Raw genomic sequence first — 6,868 nt, 5'->3', positions numbered from 1 at the left:
AAAATAGAATTTTTAATATTATAATAATATAAAACGTGTTTTGCAGATGCTTAGTGTTTTTACTAACAGTGTTTCACCTGGATAATACTGAGGCATTTACTATGAGTGTTCTAGATTATACCACAACATTCTATAGTATTGTACTACCACATGATTGAGGGATCTACCAGTGTGTACAGTAACACAGTTACTACATATCTATAGTAAGTACTGTAGTTATTCTGTAGTAAACTGTAATATTTTTCTTGTGAGCACCCACAGGCAACATGCACGCACGCACACACACGCACACACACACAAACACATATTCTCAAGAACAACGGGAAGACGTCAACCCCAGACGTCCTTCGCGTTGGCCTCCAATGCTAAATAAAGCGCTATAATTCATGAAATAAGCTGCCATCTTATAGAACAGGCATCAAAACTCTAAAATGGCCGTCAATATAAGAAAACGCGTAAGGACAGAGATCCTCAAAATTGGTAGATTCTATATCAATATCATCTCCTTAAAATCATTCAGAGGGTGCCAAATCGGTATTATTAAATTTACCCCTGTCGGCATATCATATTTCTCATGTTTTTTTTAAATTCATTGCCAGTCTTTTATGGCTAGTGAGGCCCTATAAGACCGGGTTGCTGAAGGACAGAGCGCCTAGTTGAGTCAGACTGATGTAATCATTAAAGATCTATTGTGAACTTTCATGAATAACACTTTGTTTCTTTCTTCAACATTTGATTTACCAAGAATTCACTATGGGGCTATTTGAATCTCTTTGCCAGGGAAGAATGAAATTGCAGTGAACGTGATGTTACAGCCATACTGTGGTTTAGCAACGGTTGGAAGCAAATTGACCATCCAGTTTGCTTGGCAGGAACTAACATTTTCTATGAAAATATCTGGATTAACAATCTAAAAATCTAGGCCCTAAGTCCACTCATACAGTTACAGGATTTTATATTTGGGTTTTTACTGACATGATACAAGTTCATATGGTGGTTAGTGATTTTTATTGTAATCAGTAGACCAGATTAAGCTGGTTTATGTATAAAAGCTTTCTATAAATGATGTGTAATCCAAGAATGCGTCCTAGTATCTTAATCTTGCAAGCGGATACACACGCTTGCAAGCCGCACAACACAGGTTTAGTGTCTTTTTTATCACTGAGTAAAATTCTGCATTCAAAGTGGTCTTGTGCATGTATTCAGTCACATCGCAGAACTCTTTTCCTAGATACGATTACAGTTAAAGGCATTCAAATAATTAGGCCTTGGGAAAATGTCATAGTACTGCATGTGTAATATAAAAGTCAGTACAGTGTTAGGCCATGAACTGTCTTGCATATCGTTGGGGGCTGTGGTAGAATTTGATGAACTGTATTACCTTTTAGGCCCTAATCTTGTTCCCAGACTCGCTTGTGCATCAATAGCCTGTGAGAGGAGTTTACTGTTGCCTCTTGGAAAAATCCTTGGCCTATAATATTATATAGATCACATTTAACCTACGAGTAAAAGACCTCCCATACCAAAAATATTCCCTCACTTCTGACCCTCTCTCCTCTGCTCCCTCTCTCTCTCTCTCTCTCTCTTCCTCTCTCTCTGCTCTCTTCTCTCTCTCCTCTCGTCTCTCTCTCTCTTCTCTCTCTCTTCTCTCCTCTCTTCTCCTTCTCTCTCTCTTCTCTCTCTCTCTCTCTCTCTCTGCTCTCTCTCTCTCTCTCCTCTCCTCCTCTCTCTCTCTCTCTCTCTCTCTTCTCTCTACTCTCTCTCTCTCTCTCTCTCTCTCTCTCTCTCTCTCCAATTCTTCTTCTCTCTTCTTCTCTCTCTTCCTTCTCTCTCTCTCTCTCTCTCTCTCCTCTCCTCTCTCACTCACTCACGGGGCACTTCAATAAAGGGATCTTTGATTTAGTTGATTACAGATGGGCGGTGCAGTGCTAGAGTAGTTGATTATTATATTTAGCACACTTGACTAACGACGGGAGCCACTTTGGTGTCAGCTGTATGGGATCCTGATAGTGACGGGAGGGGAACAGGGTGGACCAAACCCCGACCCCTGTTTTCATTGTGAAAAGGACTGCAGATTTTTCTTCTCTGTCTGAGTCTGGAACCTCACTGACCAACATGCATAATCTAGAGGGGGGATTGCCCTCGTGGAGTGGCAAATGTGGTAGCTGCCAGGAACCAAACCCCCACTTGACATACCAATTCATTGCACCCCAAAAAACAAGCCCGCCCCAGGGCAACACCCTAGTAACCGCAACTCCCGCAAACCCAGTACAAAACCCCAGACAAAAAAACAGTCCGAAAAATGCAAGATGACCTTTCCTCTTATAAGATAACAACAGCCTCTATAAACTAGATCTCATCCCTCCCTGCCAGACCTGGGCACCGTTCCTCGCCCCACCCCAAACCAAATGATGACCTGTCCCTGTCTGCTGTTAAAACCCTGTTCCCTGTTCACTGCCCCATGTTCTCCTACCCATATCCTGTCACCTGCTTTTGCCCCTTCCCATGTCACTGTTGTTGTTACAGCCTCAAAGCTCTACCTTGTGTGTGCCTGTCTTCTGGTTCCAGCTCTTGCTCCACCCTCATAATTCCTGGGTCTGTTCCCTTCCGTGCGTTCTACTCTGCCCCAAATGTCTGTCCCTTTCGTCCGCTGGCTCTTACTCCAGTCCTGTGTCTGTGTCTTCCCTGACTCTAGCTCTAGCCCTGTGTCTGTGTCTGTCCCTGACCTCTTAGCTCAGCCCTGGGTCTGTGTCTGTCCTGACTCAAAAGCTTTAGCCCTGTGTCTGTGTCTGTTCCCTGAACTCAAGCTCTAGCCCCGGTGTCCTTGTGTCCTGTCCCCTGGACTCTAGCTCTAGCCCGTGTCTGTGTCTGTCCCTGCGTATTCTCTCTTAGCCCGTTCGTGCGTAGTCCCTGACTCTAAATTCATTAGCCCTGTGGTCTGTCCCTCTTTGTCCCTCGACTCAATGATCCTCGTCAAATTGTGCTCTTCCCTGTGCCCATGAGAGCGTGCGAGAATTAGCCATGTGTCCGCGTCCCTCCTGACTCAAGCTCTAGCCATGTTCCTTGTCCCTGTCCTGCTCCAAGCTCTTAGCGCCTGTGTGCCTGTCGTCTGCTAGCCTGGAATCTCAAGCTCATAAGACCCATGTGCTCTGTCCCTGTCCCTGACTCAAGCTCTACTAGTTCAATTGGTCTGTCCTGTCCCTGGACTGCAAGCTCTAGCGCTACCCGCTCTGTTTCCCTTTCCCTGAGCTCAAGCTCTATCCGGATGTGTCCTTGTCCCTGTCCCTGATCTTCAAGCTCTAGCCTCTGTGTCTGTCCCTGTTCTCGCAGCGACTCCCAAGCTCTAGCCCTGTGTCTGTCCCTGTCCCTGACTCACAGCTCTGACCCTGATGCCGTTCCCTGTCCCACTGACACTCAAGCTGCTTGCCCTGATGGTTCCACTCTCCCCTTGTCCCTGACTCTAGCTCCAGTCACCTTGTCTGTGCGTGTCTGTCCGCCTGAGCTCTAGCCTCTAGCCCTGTGTGTCTGCCTGTCTGTCCCTGCAATACCTCTTTAGCTCGTAGCCTTGTCTGTGTCTCTCCCAACTCACAGAGCTCTAGCCCTGTGGCTGTTGTCCTTGCGGTCTACGCTCCAAGCTCCTTAGCCCTGTGTCCTGTGTTCTGTCCCTGACTCTAGCTCTAGGCCCGTGCTGTGTCTTGTCCCTGACCTCAACTATCTAGCCCTGTTTTTCTACTTCATCACACATTCCCGACTTCAAGCGATCCCTTCAGCCATGTCGTCTGTCGCCTGTCGCCTGACTCATAAGCTCTAGCCCTGCTGTCTGTATCCCTGTGCCTGACTCAAGCTCTAGCCCTGTGTCTGTCCCTTGTCCCTACTCAAGCTCTAGCCATGTGTCTGTTTCCCTGTCGCCGACTCAAGCTCTAGCCCTGTGTCTGTCCCTGTCCCTGACTCAAGCTCTAGTCCCTGTGTCTGTCCCTTCCCTGACTCAAGCTCTAGCCCATGTGTCTGTCCCTGCCCTGACTCCAAGCTCTGCCCTGTGCCAGTTCCCTGTCCCTGACTCAAGCATCTACCCTGTGTTCTGTCCCTGTCCCGGACTCAAGCTCGTAGCCCTGGTCGTGTTCCCTGTCCCTGACTCAAGCTCTAGCCCCTTGTGTCTGTCCCTGTCCCTGACTCAGCTCGTAGCCCTCTGTGTCTGGCCCTGTCCCTGACTCTAACTATACTAGGCCCTGTGCCGTGCACTCCCTTAGTCCCTGACTCAAGCTCCTCGCCCTGTGTGGTGTCTTCTCGTGTCCCTATCTCCTAAGACATAGAAACATCGTACACCCTCGTTTCTCCTTCCCTAGCTCCTCACCACAGGTCGCCATCACTCCGCCTGGCTGTGTAAAGCTGAAACTGGACACTACTACTGGTGGACCGCGCTCCAATAAGGAGGGGGATCCTGGCTTCTCCCAGACATTCCATTCTGATACCTGATATCCGCCGTGCCGGCGGTGCATGGGAGGTGGGCGATCCAGCAGGCGTCGGGATGGCGAAGCTGAGAGAGGAGAGGGCTAGTGTGCCTTGCTACATCTCTTACCATGGATCATACTCTAGTGAATCGCTGCATTGTTCTTGTGTCTCATGAGCTGTGTGTTGTGTGTCGCTCGTGTTTGTTCTCTGTGCGTGGTCGTTTCTGTCTATGTTCGAGAAAGCCCTCTTCCTGCCTCGATTCCTTGTTATGTAAGCGAGAAGGTTCACAAATACCAACACAAGCTCTTCTACGCAGTCCTGAACCTGCACTAATCATTTGTCTGGTGGAGCGAATCGGTTCTACACTTCGAGATCCACATTGCACCTCTCGCTTTGTGACATCATAGGCCCTGCAACCCTCTTCCAGTCAAGCAACACTGACAGAGTGTTGTTGTGAGGAAAAGAACAGGACCAAACCTTTAACACCGCAAGAGAACAACAGAACACAACAACCAAGAGAACGAGACCACAGCCATAAAAAAACACCAAATAATGTCAGGAGGAATAACGCCCATTTAAGGATAAGAGTGTTGTTATTTGGTAATCGTAGTCCTCAGTGGTCCTCTGATAGCTCAGTTGGTAGATGCATAGTGCTTATTTTACTCACCTTATATGCTGTCAACCATGTCCATGTTTTCAAAAGCCAGTCATGTTTAGCTCCTCATCTTTGGAAGGACACATCCAATTCTTGAAGAAGGACACAGCCATTTCTTTTGGAGAAGACACAAGCCATTCTTTTGGAAGAAGGACACATCATTCGGAAGATGGAGGGGTGATGGATTGGTTGAGTCAGCCAAACGACCTAAAAAAAAATGAGTGATGGCCAAACAGTTGCACGATTGAGACAGGAACTGTAACTAAAATAGAATATTTTAATATATAATAATATAAAACGGTTGTGTTTTTGCAGATGTAGTGTTTTTACTACAGTGTTTTCACCTGGATAATACTGAGGCATTTACTATAGTGTTCTAGAGTATACCACAACATTCTATAGTAWGTACTACACATGATTGAGGGATACTACAGTGTGTACAGTATACTACAGTTTACTACATAGTTCTATAGTAAGTACTGTAGTATTCTGTAGTAAACTGTAATATTTTTCTTGTGAGCACACAGGCACACATGCACGCACGCACACACACGCACACACACACACACACACACACACATTCTCAAGAGACAACGGAAGACGTCAACCCAGACGTCCTTCGCGTTTGCCTCCAATGCTAATAAAGGCTATAATTCATAAAAGCTGCCATCTTATAGACAGGCATCAAACTCTTAAAATGGCCGTCAAGATAAGAAACGCGAAGGACAGAGATCCTCAAAATGGTAGATTTATATCCAATATCATCTCCTTAAAATCATTTCAGAGGGTGGCCAAATCGTATAAATTTTACGGCCCTGTCGGCATATTCATATTTCTCATGTTTTTTTAAATCATGCCATGTCTTTTATTGGCTAGGAGGCCCTATAAGAACCGGGTGTGCTGAAGTACAGAGCGCTAGTTGAGTCAGACTTGATGTAATCATTAAGTCTGATTGTGAACTTTACATGAATAACACTTTGTTTCTGTTTCTTTCAACATTTTATTTTACCAAGAATTCACTTGGGGCATGAATCTCTTTGCCAAGAAAGAATGAAATTGCAAGTGAACGTGATGTTACAGCCATACTGTGGTTATTAGCACGGTTGGAAGCAAATTGACCAATCAGTTTGCTTGGCAGGAACTAACATTTTTCTATGAAAATATCTGGATTAACAATCTAAAAATCTAGCCCTAGTCCACTCTATACAGTTACAGGATTTTATATTTTGGTTTTTACTGACATGATACAAGTTCATATGGCTGGTTATGACTTATTTATGTAATCAGTAGACCAGATTAAGCTGGGTTTATGATAAAGCTTTCTATAAATGATGTGTAATCCAAGAATGGTCCAGTATCTAATCTTGGCAGCGATACACACGCTTGCAAGCACGCACACACCAGGATTTAGTGGTCTTTTTTGATCACTGAGTAATAATTCTGCATTCAAAGTTGTCTTTGCATTTTTATTTCAGTCACATCGCAGAACTCTTATCCAGAACGATTTACAGTAAAGGCATTCAAATAATTAGCCTGGGAAAATGTCATAGTACTGCATTGTAAGTAAAAGTCAGTAAGTGTTAGGGCCATGAACTGTCTGCATATCGTTGGGGGGTGTGGTAGAATGTGAGTGTAACTGTAGCCCTAATCTTGTTCCCAGACGCGCTGTGCACAATAGCCTGGAGAGGAAGTTACTGTTGCCCTTGTGATCTTGGCCTATAATATTTATTAAGACACATAAGACCTACAGAAGACCTCCCTACC

The sequence above is a fragment of the Salvelinus sp. IW2-2015 genome, linkage group LG25 (genome assembly GCF_002910315.2).
Source record: "Salvelinus sp. IW2-2015 linkage group LG25, ASM291031v2, whole genome shotgun sequence".
NCBI lineage: Eukaryota > Metazoa > Chordata > Actinopteri > Salmoniformes > Salmonidae > Salvelinus > Salvelinus sp. IW2-2015.
This window is presented reverse-complemented; position numbering follows the sequence as displayed.